The sequence below is a fragment of the Anastrepha obliqua genome, chromosome 5 (genome assembly GCF_027943255.1).
Source record: "Anastrepha obliqua isolate idAnaObli1 chromosome 5, idAnaObli1_1.0, whole genome shotgun sequence".
NCBI classification, from domain to species: domain Eukaryota; kingdom Metazoa; phylum Arthropoda; class Insecta; order Diptera; family Tephritidae; genus Anastrepha; species Anastrepha obliqua.
This window is the reverse complement of record NC_072896.1, coordinates 38,034,447-38,049,859: the sequence shown is the minus strand read 5'-3', so window position 1 is coordinate 38,049,859 and position 15,413 is coordinate 38,034,447.

Here is a 15,413-nt window from a genome sequence, read left to right as displayed (position 1 = left end):
GGTTCTGGGCAGCAAGTTTGATGGCAAGCAGCTCACGGCTGGGGCTCAACCAGCTACCGAGAACAAATGAAAATATTGAACTAGTTCAAATAGTCCAAGCGCTTAAGCCTAATGATTACATTTTGCTTAAAAATTTCTGAGAGACAATGCTGGAGTGATTTCATATGGTAAACGAGGGCCTTGAAATGCCTTGAGCTTATTCTCATTTAAGTATAAATAAGCAAAATTGACGTTATTGGTCACCTAAAAGATAGAGGCTACAATTAAAACATCAGCATCGACTTCACAGTGCCAAAGAGGCGGTGTGCTGTGGATTTCCGAGCAGTGGAATAATTGGACCATAGTTTTAGAAAATCATCGAGGGCAAGAAATCTTATCGGCGTCTATGTATATTTATATAATCTCTTTTAACTCCGGTTGGCGTAGAGCCAGTAAGAGCAATGATTCGGAGAGGAATGTCGGTGAGAGCATAGCTACCGGCAGGGCCTCCCAAACCGGAGGGCATCGAAGCTAAAACCTATCCACATAGCACAATTCTGTCCACAGGCTAGTGGCGGCTATAGCGCGCATTTGTCTTGTATCAAGCGGCTCGCTATATAAACGTGCATTTATGGCATGTTCATAGGCCAACAGTAGCTGTATGCTAACAAAGGTAGCAGACTTAGAAAACCTGGGCTAATACCCCATCTTTTCGAAATGAAATGATTACTGAAGCTGGCGCATGTGAATGATTATTTTCTGCCAATAATGAGTGAACATCCTTCCACACGGGCAGAGAATCATGGCGATGCTGTATGATTTCTTCAGTAAAAAACTGATTAGTTATTTCAATAACATATCTCGGCCACCCAGAACGCCCAATATTACACCTATGGATTTTTTTCTATGTAAAGTCTATGAAACAAACCAAGTAAGCAGAGCTAATAAGAAACTATCATTCGCGAAGTTAAAGGCATCACTTCTCTCTCATCATTTCTTCAACGAGTGTCATGGGGTACGGAGACCAGAGTATACCAACATGACGGTTAATATTTAGAGAAAATAATTTTTAAAAAATAAAATCGGCACTTATCTTCTTTGTAATCGTTATTGAAACAACGTTTTTTCATTAGTATTTCTTTTGAAGTGAAACTTCTTTTGTCTCGAAGGATGAAACGCTGTGAGGAGTAAAACCATAGCGTTTCATCGATATGTGACGCTACGCCAGCGCCATCTGTTAAAAGCGTGGCGTGGATGAAACGCTGTGAGGAGTAAAACTACGCTAAACTACGTAAAACTCACGCTATGCCAGCGCCATCTGTTAAAAGACTGGCGTGGCGTGTCGTCTTATCGAATGTAATTTGTAAATATGACATTTGATTGATGGCCGCCGTAGCCGAGTGGGTTGGTGCGTGATCACCATTCGGAATTCACAGAGAGGTCGTTGGTTCGAATCTCGGTGAAAGCAAAATTAATGAAAACATTTTTCTAATAGCGGTCGCCCCTCGGCAGGCAATGGCAAACCTCCGAGTGTATTTCTGCCATGAAAAAAATCTGCTCATAAACATATCATAAAACAAATTGAAATAAATGTATAAAAAAAAAAAAAAAAAAAATTTTCTTGTGATTCGAACCAAGGATTTCGGATCGGAAGCCCACATTGCTAGCCGCTGGGCTATCGCGCTGTGCTGTCGCTGCAAAATAATGTATCATAAATCTGTTTACCATACCAAAGACCATACACTTTGCGAACGCATTTCGGTGGAAACAGTTGACAGTTATCCCAAACACAATATTATTAGTAACGCGAGACGCGTCATAGAGTGTGTGTGTAGTTTTGAGCAAATCTTACAAACATATTTTGTTTTGTTGATTGATTTCTGTTAAATATGGCATCAAATCAACAAAAACGGAAACCGAAAACAGGTGCTGAACGGCAACGTGAGTATTTGGAGCGTAAAAAATTAAGAGCTACTGTTGAACACCGTGACAGTGAATCCTCCGGTTGTACGATAAGTGATAATTTGTAGTACCAACAACAAGATGCGGAACTACCATTGATGCAGTATTTCATCGATACCTTGATAGATTAGAATGTAGATCATTTTTTACGTATTTCAGTTACCATAAAGCCCTTGTTTCATTTTTGGAAAACGAATCCAATAATGATAATGACAATGCCGAGAACCAAATGTAATTGAGTACAATAAATTCATTTCTTTTTATATTAAAATAAATAAATAATTCTGTTTAATAAAATTCCATTCCATGCTTTCCATGACTTCTGCATGCATTATATTGAAATAATAGTTAAATTATTGATTTGTTGATAAAAGAAGTTTCACTTCAATCGTGCGGGTTCCGTGAACTACCACACACTTTCTTTTTTTTAATTAAAATTTTAATTCCTAGTTCTGCCCTCAGACACCCTTTACATGCTATTTAAACTTACATAGCCTGCACTATGCCAGCTCTGCATATGCCACTTTTTGTGAATGTAATGTAAAGCTAAGTTTAACACTCTAAGACTTCCCATCCAACCAATCGATGATGTCGATAAGCGCGAGCTAAGCTATTATTGTGTTTTTTTTCGGTATACAGTTAAACGTCTATAAGTCAAACTAAATCGAGTGGCAATAGTTTTAGAGAACCGTAGAGACTAAATTTTTGTTCCATAACTTGAACTGCAGAACTAAGTCGAACTATTTAGGAGAAATCCCGAATTATGTGCTTGTTTACTTTTTTTCCGTGTATTCCGAAAGTAAAGACTTTTCCAATAACAGGCGTTGTTGATGAATGGATTGCGCTATCGAGAGATGATCAATGATTTTTTATGGCCGGAATTGGATAGTATTGATCTGAACAACGTTTATTTTCAACAAGGCGGCGCTAAGTGCCACACAAGCAACGAAACCATTGATATTTGACGGGAAAAGATTCCAAACCGTGTTGTATCTCAAAGAGGTGATGACAATTGGCCACCGAGATCTTGTGATTTAACACCTTGTGACTTTTTTCTTTGAGGCCACGTGAAAGAGAAAGTCTACACTAACAGTCCAGGTCGATTCAAGATTCCACTATTAACAGCATACCTTCCTCTTTATAATGAAATAAACAACCGATCATTTATATTAAAAAATAGTATTTTTCTTTGAATATCAAAATAACACCTCTATTTGGAAAACCCTATACTTATATATTTGTAAAGCGAAAGTTTATTTTTTTTATTTTTTTTTTTTTGTTTTTTGTTTTTTGTTTTTTGGTGTTTTTTGACATTTTTTCTTTGTGTATAGTGTGCAAGTTTTCAACCAGACGACATTATATCGCACCATAGCAATAAATTCGGATTTGAGCGAAATGGAAGGCTATAATGAGGATTCGCTTGAGGAGATTGTTTATGTGTGCAAACGAAAGACGAAGACCCTATAAGGCTTTAAACAAATAAGAATCTCCTTTTAATGAGAACTCCAAAAGATAATGAGAATTTCATTTACTATTATCTACTTTTTTTAATGCATTGTGACTCTTACTTATATTTGTTGTTTCTTAAAAAAAACGTACAGGGTTGCCAATATTCAACGGACCCATCTGGCAACCCTGTATCTTTTGACGGAGGCGTCAGATCGCTTAATAAGATACCGCGTTAGAAGCGTCAGTCAAAGCAGATTTTTACCATGGAACAGTGCACACCACGCGAGCGCTCCTAAATTGTTGAAATTTACATTACAACAAAAGAAGTCAATTGTGAAAACTCAACGTGCGTATAAAAAATTAAATAATGTGAAAAGTGCGTCTTCTAAGAACACCATTAAACGTTTGTTCGAAAGGTTTTCGACTGGCTAAAGAGGCCAAATCAAAACCGCCCAAGGCGTCGCCAAGAACAAAATCGCCGTTCTCAGCAGTTGGGCATTGCTCGGACCACTTTACAACGAATTATCCGCATTGATTTGCATTTATTCCCGTATAAGATTCAATTGACGCAAAGATTGTTGCCTGCGGACAAGCCTCGTAGATTGGAATGGGCCCAAAGAGTCATCGAAATCCGTCGGGTCCGTCGAATATGAGCAACCCTGTATTAATATTCTATGACTTAAAATCCCCATAAATCGAACATTTTCACTAGATAATGGGCTCGAGTTATATTTAGAAGTTCGACTGTAATTTACCTTAAAAATTGTCCCACATGCAAGTTGTTCAAAATGCATTCCGAAGGAAGTGGAAATGACAACAGTTTGTAGAATATCACAGATAAAGATAAGAATCAGAATCGACCCCTAAGGGCCTGATTGTGGACTAGTACCAAACTAACTCGTTGTACTACAGGCTTCTCCTGCACGCACTCACAACCGCAAAACGTCAATCGCTCCTACACGTACACATGTTTAAGTATGCGTGCATACACAGTACACGTATGCAAATATGTCACGAGTATACGTAAATGTATACAGTTGTATATATGTATATAGTATGTATTTAAGGTTGCTGACTATTTGCGGTTGCCCTGCGGTCGTGGCTCATTTGACGCAAATTTAAACTCGCGTAAATTTATGGTTTCAATTTTTTTGTGCACCGACTGTTTAAATTAGCTACGAGCATTGAATGGAGAAAAGAAATACATATGCGTGTGCGTATATTGTATGATAATTTATACCTATATTTAGGCTCACCTTCTCAAACATTTACGCACACACGCAAGTGCATTTGAGCGTATGTGAATAAGTTTTGGTTTCGAAATTGTCACTTTATGGGCGTTCGAAAATTTGCAAAACACCTCCACCTCTTCTCTTATAAAATGCAATTAATTTATCGGCTCGTAACTGTGATTGTAGATAAATTTGCGCCAAAGGCAGACAGGCTGCTATGCCGAGGCGTATACGCAACATAGCTTATTTCCAAGTAGCTGCATAAATAAAATTACTTGCATATATTTGCCATTTATTTGGCTTTGACGTGCTTGTGGTAGCTAATGTTAAATGATAATTTACACGGGTGCGTCTGCCTGCAGCTCATATTAATTTTGTCAATATTTTTCCACATATTGTATTACTATGAGGTTGAGCCTGTGCTGCCGTATTCAGTCGAGGTTATGTATTTAATGAGACGTTTAGGCAAGACTAATGGGGAGCTAAATTACAACCTTGGCTGTAGGTTACAAGGCGATAAAAATTCCTTTATTTTCTTCTCTAGACATTGTTATGACATTCGAATTTTTTCTAGCAGTCATGCCAGTTAAGTATTAAAGATGTAAATTCCAACACTTGCAATTACGTGATTCTTAAATATCATAATGGGATTCATATTGGGCAAACAATTTCAAAATTTTGAAAGATTCGAAAAGGTAGTGATGCAGTTCTCTCTTAGATTGGAATGATTTATGGAAAGGGAAGCATCAGAAGAATGCATGAACCCAAGCTCAAGATTGATCCTTTATATCCGCAGAAATATTTTCTATTACCCGTTTGAGAACTATTGGTAAAATTTACAGATGCCTTCTGCAATGGAGCGTAGTTACATGCAGGCGTAAATTGCATCCGCTACAGTGATTATCTTCCAAAAACTTGCCGGTTATATGCTGGCATACTTAAGAAGGTGCGTGAAGTAAAAAACGCACTTCCGAAATATTTTATATTTTTGTTTTCATAAAGACCAAGAAGCTGCTGAGGCGAACAAACCAATAGAATAGTAATGCAATTAGTTGGAAATCTTATGATTATAAATAGTTCTTCAAAAGGCGCGCCAAGATAGGACTTAAACAAACGTGCAAAAATTAATATTCTAACAGATTTTTTTATTTTGCATCCAAAATACGTTTCTCACCAATTATAAAGGGTTTTCGAATAAAAGGTGTTATTGTGATATTCAAACAACAAAAATATAAATCCGATTATTTCATTATAAAGAGGACGGTATGCCGTTAATAATGGAAAATAACATCAGGCAAATGACCACCACGACCACGCTTACAGGACAATATCCTTTTCATGAAATTTTCTATAACCGAATTGCAAAGTGGCTGCCCTATGTTCTCGATAGCCTCACGAATTCCATCTTTGAGGTCTTGAATCGACCCTAGGTGGTTGGCGTAGACCTTCTCTTTCACGTGGTCCCAAAGAAAAAAGTCACAAGGTGTTAAATCACAAGATCTCGGTGTCCAATTGTGATCACCTCTTTGAGAGATAACACGGTCCGGAAACTTCTCCCATAAAAGATCAATGGTTTCGTTGCTTGTGTGGCACGTAGCGCCGTCTTGTTGAAAATAATCGTTGTCCAGATCAATACCATCAAATTCCGGCCGTAAAAAATTGTTAGTCGTCCCTCGATAGCGATAGATAACATCTGTTATTAGAAAACCCTTTATGTAAAAAATTACATCATTAAGTGTCCACTTGTCCCATGAGCCCTTCTGAAGCCTGTCATACGAGAATTAAAATTCTGAAGCACTCACTCACACATCGCATGGAGTTCAATAATCGCACTCCGAATGTGACGTTTCAGCTCTGAAATCTGTTTGCTTATTTTCATGCACTTCTTCTCTTCTTAATTGGCGCTATAACCGCTTACGCGATATTGGCCGAGTTTAACAAAGCGCGCCAGTCGTTTCTTTCTCGTGCTGACCGGCGCCAGTTGGACACACCAAGTGAAGCCAAGTCCTTCTCCACCTAATCTTTCCAACGCAGAGGAGGCCGCCCTCTTCCTCTCCACCAGCTGGTATCGCATCGAATACTTTCAAAGCCGGAGCGTTTGTATCCATTCGGACGAAATTACCCAGCCAGCGTAGTCGCTGCCAACGTGCAAAGACCAAAAATCTTATGCAGAATCTTTCTCTCAAACACTCCAAGCGTCGCTTCATCGGATGTTGCCATTGTCCAAGCTTCTGCGCCATACGAAGGAACGGGCATAATAAGAGTCTTGTAGAGTGTTAGTTTTGTTCGTCGAGAGAGGCCTTTACTGCTCAGTTGCCTACTTAGTCCAAAGTAGCACTTGTTGGCAAGAGAGATTCTGCGTTAGATTTCAAGGCTGACATTGTTTCGGTGTTAACGCTGGATCCTAAATACACGAAGTCTTTTACAGCCTCGAAATTATAACTGTCAACAGTGATGTGGGTGCCGATACGCGAGTGCGCCGACTGTTTGTTTGAAGACAGGAGGTACTTCGTTTTGTCCTCGTTCACCACCAGACCCATTCGCTTTGCCTCTTTATCCAGTTTGGAGAAGGCAGAACTAACAGCGCGGTTGTTATGGCCGATGATGTCAATATCATCGGCATACGCCAGCAATTGTACGCTCTTATAAAAAATTGTGCCTGATCGAATAAGTTCTGCGGCTTATACGATCCTCTCCAACATCAGATTAAAGAAGTCACACGACAGCGAGTCACCCTGTCTGAAACCTCGTTTGGTATCAAACGGCTCGGAGAGGTCCTTCCCAATTCTGACGGCGCTGCTGGTGTTGAGCAACGTCATCTTACATAGCCGTATTAGTTTTGCGGGGATACCATTCAGACATCGCGGCATACAAGTAACCCCTTTCCGTACTGCCGAATGCAGCTTTGAAGTCGACGAAAAGATGGTGTGTGTCGATTCTCCTTTCATAGGTATTTTCCAAGATTTGGCGTATTGTGAATATTTGGTCGATGGTAGACTTTCCAGGTCTGAAGCCACACTGATAAGGTCCAATCAGTTGGTTGACGGTGGGCTTCAGTCTTTCACACAATACGCTCGCTAGAATCTTATAGGCGATATTTAGAAGACTAATCCCGCGGTAGTTGCAGGATCGCCCTTCTTATGGATTGGGCAGAGCACACTTAAATTCCAATCGGCAGGCATGCTTTCATCCGACCATATTTTGCATAGGAGCTGATGCATGCACCTTACCACCTCCTCGCCACCATGTTTCATTTTCATGCACTTAACTTTTCAAAAAACGCCATCAGTAGTCTAGTGGCATGATCTTTTCTCTCCTCCACTACAATAACACCACTGGATGGCTGTAGATAGTTTTTCTCTTCCTAAAATCGTTTCACAGTTACTGAGTGGTCCACATTATGGTATCAAAACGGCATGTAAGTGCTACTTGAAGGGTACCTGGGATACTCTTGCCATCTTACCATCTACCTAAGTGACCAGTTTATGCCACCATTGAGTGAAGTTAGTGGGCTGCAAGACTTAGATCGCAATAATGCAATGTTTTGCCGTGTTCCTTCAAACAGTGTTCTATACCGTTATACATTGACGGGTCAATTATTCCATCAGCCCAAAAATATCGTCAATTATTAAATTTTAATGGATAAAATGATTTTTCCGAAATTACTCGAAGCTCCACTTATTCCCAGATGCGGCACTTTGGTTTGCTGAAATGAGCTTCATTACCAAAATTATTTTCCGTGAAAAGCAGCGTCGTGTTAAAAGAACCAATTCATAAAATTTCTGCGCTGATAGTGATCTGGTTTCAATCCTTGTGTTAATTGAATTTTGTAATGGTGCAAATGCAAATCTTACATAAAATCCGCCAAGTAGTCAATGTTGGAGATGGTTCAGCAAGACTTTGCACTACTGCGGTAATATTCTCAAGAGAACATGCAGTTTTTGGTGTGCCAGTCCTTTTTCTATTCTCGATAGAACCAATTTGAAATTTTTGTACCAGTCTTTAAATTTGCGACTCATTCGAACTATTATTTCTACCGAAAATCGACAGTTTTAATAATAAAGCTCAATAATTGTGACGCGTTGTTCTGTCGTGTAAAGTTGTACAGTCTACATTTATCAAAGATGATATAAAAAAAGATACCGTTATTTATTGCTGACATTTTATGCTTAACAAATCATATATTGGCTTAGCAAAGCCCATTCCTGACATTTTTCACCAGTCACACCACCATTTTTTTCAACTTGCAATTTGCAGTTGGGTTGTGTTTCTTTTTTAAATTTATCATTTATATCAAAATTGCTCGATATAAATGTTGATTGCTTTACTTATAACAGAGATTTCAGTTATTTTAATTTTTTTAAATTACCATTGAAATGAAAATTGAATTTCATTTAGATTTATTAAAGGTAGCGAAATCAGTAAGTAATAGCGATCATATCAAATAAGCCAGAATATATTAAAAAAATTATGTTTCGACCACAAAAAAACAAGCGAAACACTGCATTCAAATGCAAAGAAATACAAAATATGTTTTTCATGCTCAGTAAAAAAGATTTTAAATACAATCAGATTTGTGGAAAAAATCAGAAAAAAGAGGAAAAAAACGTAAAGCTTCCCTGCAAGGGGATCGCAGAATTATAAGGTGCCCCAAAGAGAATCCTCTGAAGCCAGCCATGCAAATTGAAAAACAGGTGCAGTTAAATATTTCTAACATGACTGTATGTAAAATACTAGGAGAAGCAGGATAAGGAACTCGAACAAAGCCACTCCTGGCACCAAAACTTTCGGAATTTGCAAGAAACTATGTTAGCTGGACAGCTGCCGTGTGGCGTAATATTTTTTTGGTCTAAAATAGTTTTGTATGGCGGCACGGGTCCACGGAAATATGTTAGACGTTCACCTAGCACAAAAATTGGCCACAATACACTCTAAAAATCATTAAGCATGGGGACTTAAAAATAATGGTTTGGCCATGTTTCTAATATTATGAGAACCAATATTTACATGGCAATAGCGCGGAATATTATGTTGCCGCATTGCTGATAGTAAATGCCAGTAAATTGGGTCTACTGGTAGAGTTTTCAGGCGTTGTTCCTATTAGCCAGCATCTCACGCTCCTCACACTCATGTATTTCGGCCACTCGTTCTTCTTTCTGAGAATACATCTCTCTTCCTACTTTCTTTAATTTTATTTATTTATTTATTTTTTTTTTTTTTGGGATTGGGTTCGCGCGAATAAAATTGACGTTATGGAATGGCCAGCTCATGTCCCAAGCTCAAGCCTTTAGAAAATCTGTACGCAAACCAAAGAAAGCAATCAAATCAAGTAACAAAACCTTTGGGGCATTGTTAAAGATGCGTGGCTTAAGATTCTAAAGTAGCGATGTGAGCAATTGGTGAACTCAATGCCCTGCCCTACTGCTGTCGTAAAAATAAATTTGAGAAGTTTAACTATAAGCTACAACTTTGTATCTGCAAACTTTTTCAATGCAGTATTTCTTGAAATTTTTTATAAGCTTGGAATGCTTTACTTATATGTATGACCATTGCTATTACTATTGCATATCAACCCTAAATTTCTATATTTTTTTATAAATTTTTTTTCATTATAGAATTGATTTAAATAAGTATAAAACGAAATTTCAAAAACTTTCTAATCACATGCTGGATTAGAATTTTTGTGAAATTTGTTTCGTCTTCGCATAAAATCTAATCTTCGGATTTAGCGCTTTAAATTTAATTGGGTGTTTGGCCGAGCTCTTCCTTCTATTTGTGGTGTACGTCTTGTTAATATGCCGAATATGCTATAAAGCCAGAGCTCTCGAACTTGGTAGATAACCTTACCGTACATTTTCCGTTAGGTGGACATGCGATGAGGCTTTGGATTGGTTCAAGTCCTTTCTACAGAAGCTGTCTGGAGGATGAGTTGGAATCATCTCGGCACCTTCTCTTCAGTTGCCCTCGTCGAGCAAATATTGAGACATCTGGTCTCTCACTTTTGTGCTACACCTGCGGATACTGCGGGTTAAAATATCACAGACGTGGTTGAACTCATCGATAACTTGAAGCGGTTAATACGCACGTAATTAGCCACCGTTGGTTGTCATCCTCATTCCAAAGCCTCTTCTTCCTTTTTCCACCCGAGTAGTTTATTGACAGATTTTATATTTAAAAGTTCTTATATTTCAAAGTGGATGATGTTTTCTCAGCAATTAGCGCTTATCTATAAGTGCATCAGTGAATAACTGAGTACAAAATATGGTTCACCTTCACTGTCAATGGTAGTTAAGCTTAGTTGACTTGGAAAATAAACCTTCATATTGTAAAACATAACCCATTTAAACTTATTTCAATTCGGATTCCTACCCTTTATCATCTATATCCATATCTGGTACTCTGTGAAGAGTACACTTCTCGCTCGCAACATAAAAACTGCTTTAAATTTGATTGCTTCAAACACTTCCTTGAACTGATCACACATCATTTCCGAATAATTGCGCAATATAATAGGACTATGTTTAAGTTCGTGCGGTTTTTTTTCGAAATTTGAAACTTTATTGACGTAAAATGGTTACAAATTTAATATTCAAAGTATTGTCCATCGCTTACTACTACTTTTTCCCATCTTTCTGGCAATTCACGGATTCCCTTTGTGAAAAATTCGGTCGGTTTTGCCGCAATCCACGAATCGATCCATTTTTTGACTTCATCGTAATTACGGAACTGCTGGTCAGCCAGGCCATGTTGCATCGATCGGAAGAGATAGTAATCGGATGGCGCAAGGTCTGGACTATACGGCGGGTGGGGTAGGACATCCCATTTGAGCGTTTCTAAGTATGTTTTGACCACTTGTGCAACATGTGGCCGAGCATTGTCATGTTGCAAAATAACTTTGTCGTGTCTATCGGCGTATTGCGGCCGTTTTTCTCGCAGTGCTCGGCTCAAACGCATCAATTGTCGTCGGTAGACATCCTCCGTAATCGTTTCATTCGGTTTCAGTAGCTCATAATACACAACACCCAGCTGGTCCCACCAGATACACAGCATAACCTTCAGGCCATGAATATTCTGCGCCGACGTCGATGTTGAAGCATGGCCAGGGTATCCATACGTTGCCCGACGTTTTGGATTGTCGTAATGGACCCACTTTTCATTGCCAGTCACAATTCGATGCAAAAAACCCTTTCTTTTGTGCCGTTGAAGCAGTTGTTCGCATGCCATAAAACGGCGTTCAACGTCTCTTGGCTTCAATTCATACGGCACCCAATGGCCTACCTTTCGGATCATTCCCATGGCTTTTAAACGTTTGGAAATGGTTGATTGATCAACTCCCAAAGTTTTTGCAACCTCTTCTTGCGTTTGAGCCGGATCTTGATCGAGCAATTCCTCCAATTCGGTATCCATGAACTTTGGCGGCGCACCCTCGCGTTCTTCGTCTTCCAAGCCAAAATCACCACTTTTAAAGCGTGCAAACCACTTCTGGCACGTTCGCTCAGCTAGAGCATGCTCACCATAAACTTCCACCAAGATACGATGACTTTCGGCTGCTTTTTTCTTCATATTAAAATAATGAAGAAGAATTCCCCGCAAAAACACATTATTTGGCACGAAATTCGACATTTTCAAGTGTGGTAAAAATATTGTTGTTTACGCTTCAAATAAAAAACTTATACTGACGTTTGTGCCTTACGACAGTAGCTCTCCAATGAATGTTTGGAAATGTGGATCGATGGAATAATAATCAAGTTACGCCATCTGTTGTAAAACCGCACGAACTTAAACATAGTCCTATTATTTTCCAAAACTGTTCAATAATTTTTTATTTAATTTTGTTCGTTTACAAAACGCAGTTCTCCACTGAGTTCACCTGCCCTCGACTTGTTTTAATGTAGCAAATAAATTATAACACGAAAACTTGAATTATTGATATTGACATAATTTATTTCGTTATCACTGGCAGCGAAGAGTACAATATGTTTCCGCTCATAAGTGTAAATGTGTATAAGTATGTATATGTGTGCCGCTAAAGCGCATTTGTTCGCTATTTTGTTTTTCCGCACAAAGCCAGTTTACAGTAAATTGTGCAGTTCTATAAATCCGCTTTCATGCATATGGATCTACATATACATGCACATAAATATATTAAATATATGTACTTATTTATTAGGGCGGGTAAATGTTTCCTAGCAGATTTGGATTCTACATAAAATCATAAGAAAAATAGTTCGCATAGCTCTGAAGTCATTTTCAAGACCCCCTCCCAAAGCTAACTTTCATTAACACGAAGTTAAAAAGGAGATTTGTATTGACTTAACTACTTTGAATGGTTTTTTTTTTTTAATATAAACTTGTGCTTGGGCATATTTTGATGCGAATATTTATTTTTTATTTAAAGATACGCAGGGATGGCTCAAAGAGTCAATACTAGTTTTTCTCTAATTGTCGCAAGTTCGATTTACACATAAAGAATTCTGTATCCCAGGTGTAGCCAACCTCCGTAATAGTTCAAGCCATTTTTCATAATTTGAATTTTTTCTCAAGCCGCTATTAAATAAAGTTAAAGTTTAAAGTTGAAAGTTATTCAAAGAAGATATACATTTTTTTTACAGAATTGAATTTAAGCATTACAAATTAAACACATTTATTTATCTTCTCCTAATAATTCTTTAAAATTTGGTAATAGTTTGTGACAGCGCTTTTCAGTAGTTCTTTGAGTTGCTGGTCAGTTAATACTGAACGGTGTTTGGATTTCATGAATTTTAAAATGGAACAAAATGGTTCACATAAGTACGTTGTTCCGTATATTCGACAAGCAGCTTTTTTTAACTCAATAAACTTTGATTCTGGTACAAATTTCCAAAATTCAGTAATCGACGCGAAGGTCCACAATATTTTAATTGCAGAGCTTGATCTTCTTGCATCTCTATTAATTATAACTCCCAGATGCTTTTTGGGTCATAATTACAATATAAAGGAAATAGAAAAGTCACCCTGAATTATGTTAATTAAAATTACTATTATTGGAGTATTTTTATTACATAAATTTACATAATAAAATTAGGAACTTAGCCTATCTACAAAACATTTCCAGCCCTCTCTGTTATGAGCCATGTGTCGTACTTCACTAAACCATTGTTGTTCCATTATTATTAAGTGTACGCCTCCATATAGTTTTTAGTCGCCTTCTGTTTCGTAGTTGTAAAACAAATATTTATTTATTTGTTTATTTGTCTTTGAATTGATAGATTCTTACAGACTATGTTAAGCTAATATACAATGGTTTAGTAGTTACTAAGAATAAAACGATTTAAGATGGTTGACTAAGATGCCATACGGCCATGTAAAATCAGCACCAAAAGAATTGAAAAACATATTTAAATCTGCACATGCCCTAGGAATCGCCCCGTAGTTGGTTCTCGAAGAGCCACTTCTAAAGGTTTCGTTCTGTCGGAGCCTCATATTGGGTACATTAAATTGAATTTTACTTAAAAGGGAAGGACAATCAATAGATCCCGAAATGATACGAATAATAAATGAGCACGATAGAATAGATCGTCTGCTATCAAGTGGTTTTAAGTCAATCAATAAACATCGAGAGCGGTACGATGGTACAGGTTCAGAAAAGTTTAAAGATCGGAGCGCAAAACGAAGAAACACTATCTGAACTCTCTCAATTCGATTAGACAGATCTATTTGGTACGGTCTCCAAATAACAGCGGCATACTCTAATCTTGATCTAACAAAACCACAATACAATGTTTTGAGAGTGTGTGGGTTGGTAAATGCAGAACAATTTCGGCGAACGAATGCTAGCATCGCATATGATCGTCTTATGACGTGTTTAACATGGGTTGTGAAATTCAGCTTAGGGTCGAAAATAACATCTAAGTCTTTAATTTACTCAACGGATTGCAAAGGTAAGCCAGCAAACTATACGAATTATGCAAAGTGTTGTTTGATTTAGCATATTTTACGTGAAAGCGTTTGCTTATATTTAGTGACAAACAGTTTAAACAGTACCAGTTCCGGGCATTGTGCAAGTCGGTTTGCAACTTTCCAGAGTCACTAACACTGTTAATCACCGTAAATATTTTAAGATCATAGACATACAACAAGTGTTCAGCAAAAGAAAAGCATGAACCAATATCGTTAATAAAGATAATAAAGAGAAGGGGTCCTAGAATACTTCCGCGGGGGACACCAGAGGACGCTATAAATGCATGGGATGTCGTATTATCAACGGCTACAACGCAGTGCCTGTTGGACAAATATGACTTGATCCACAACAAAAACGTAGAGTGTACACCCAATGATGCAAGCTTCGACAAGAGTATTCGGTGCGATACTTTGTCAAAACGCTTCAGAGAAGTCTGTATAAATTGTATCAACTTGAAATCTGTTCTGGAAGGCTGAAATGCAGTAATCATTGAAAATAGACAAATTAGTGACAGTGAAGCGGCTTGCAACGAAACCATGCTGATTGGTAGATATTAGGCCTTTGACAGCAAAATATAACTTATCATTCACAGTTATGTCAAAAAGTTTTGATACAGACGAAAGCTTCGAAATTGGTCTGTAATTGCTAACATCGTTTTTATTTCCACTCTTAAATATATAGGCGTAACGGAAGTAAATTTCCAGTCGTCAGTTCTTCAGCAAGATGCCCGCAAGACCATCCGAGTCAGTTTTCGAAGTAGGCTTGAGCTTCATAATAGGCACAATGCCCCAAAATTAAGACGTGAAAAACTATTAGAGGGCAAACTAGAACCGATGTCTAAGTCGGGTTCA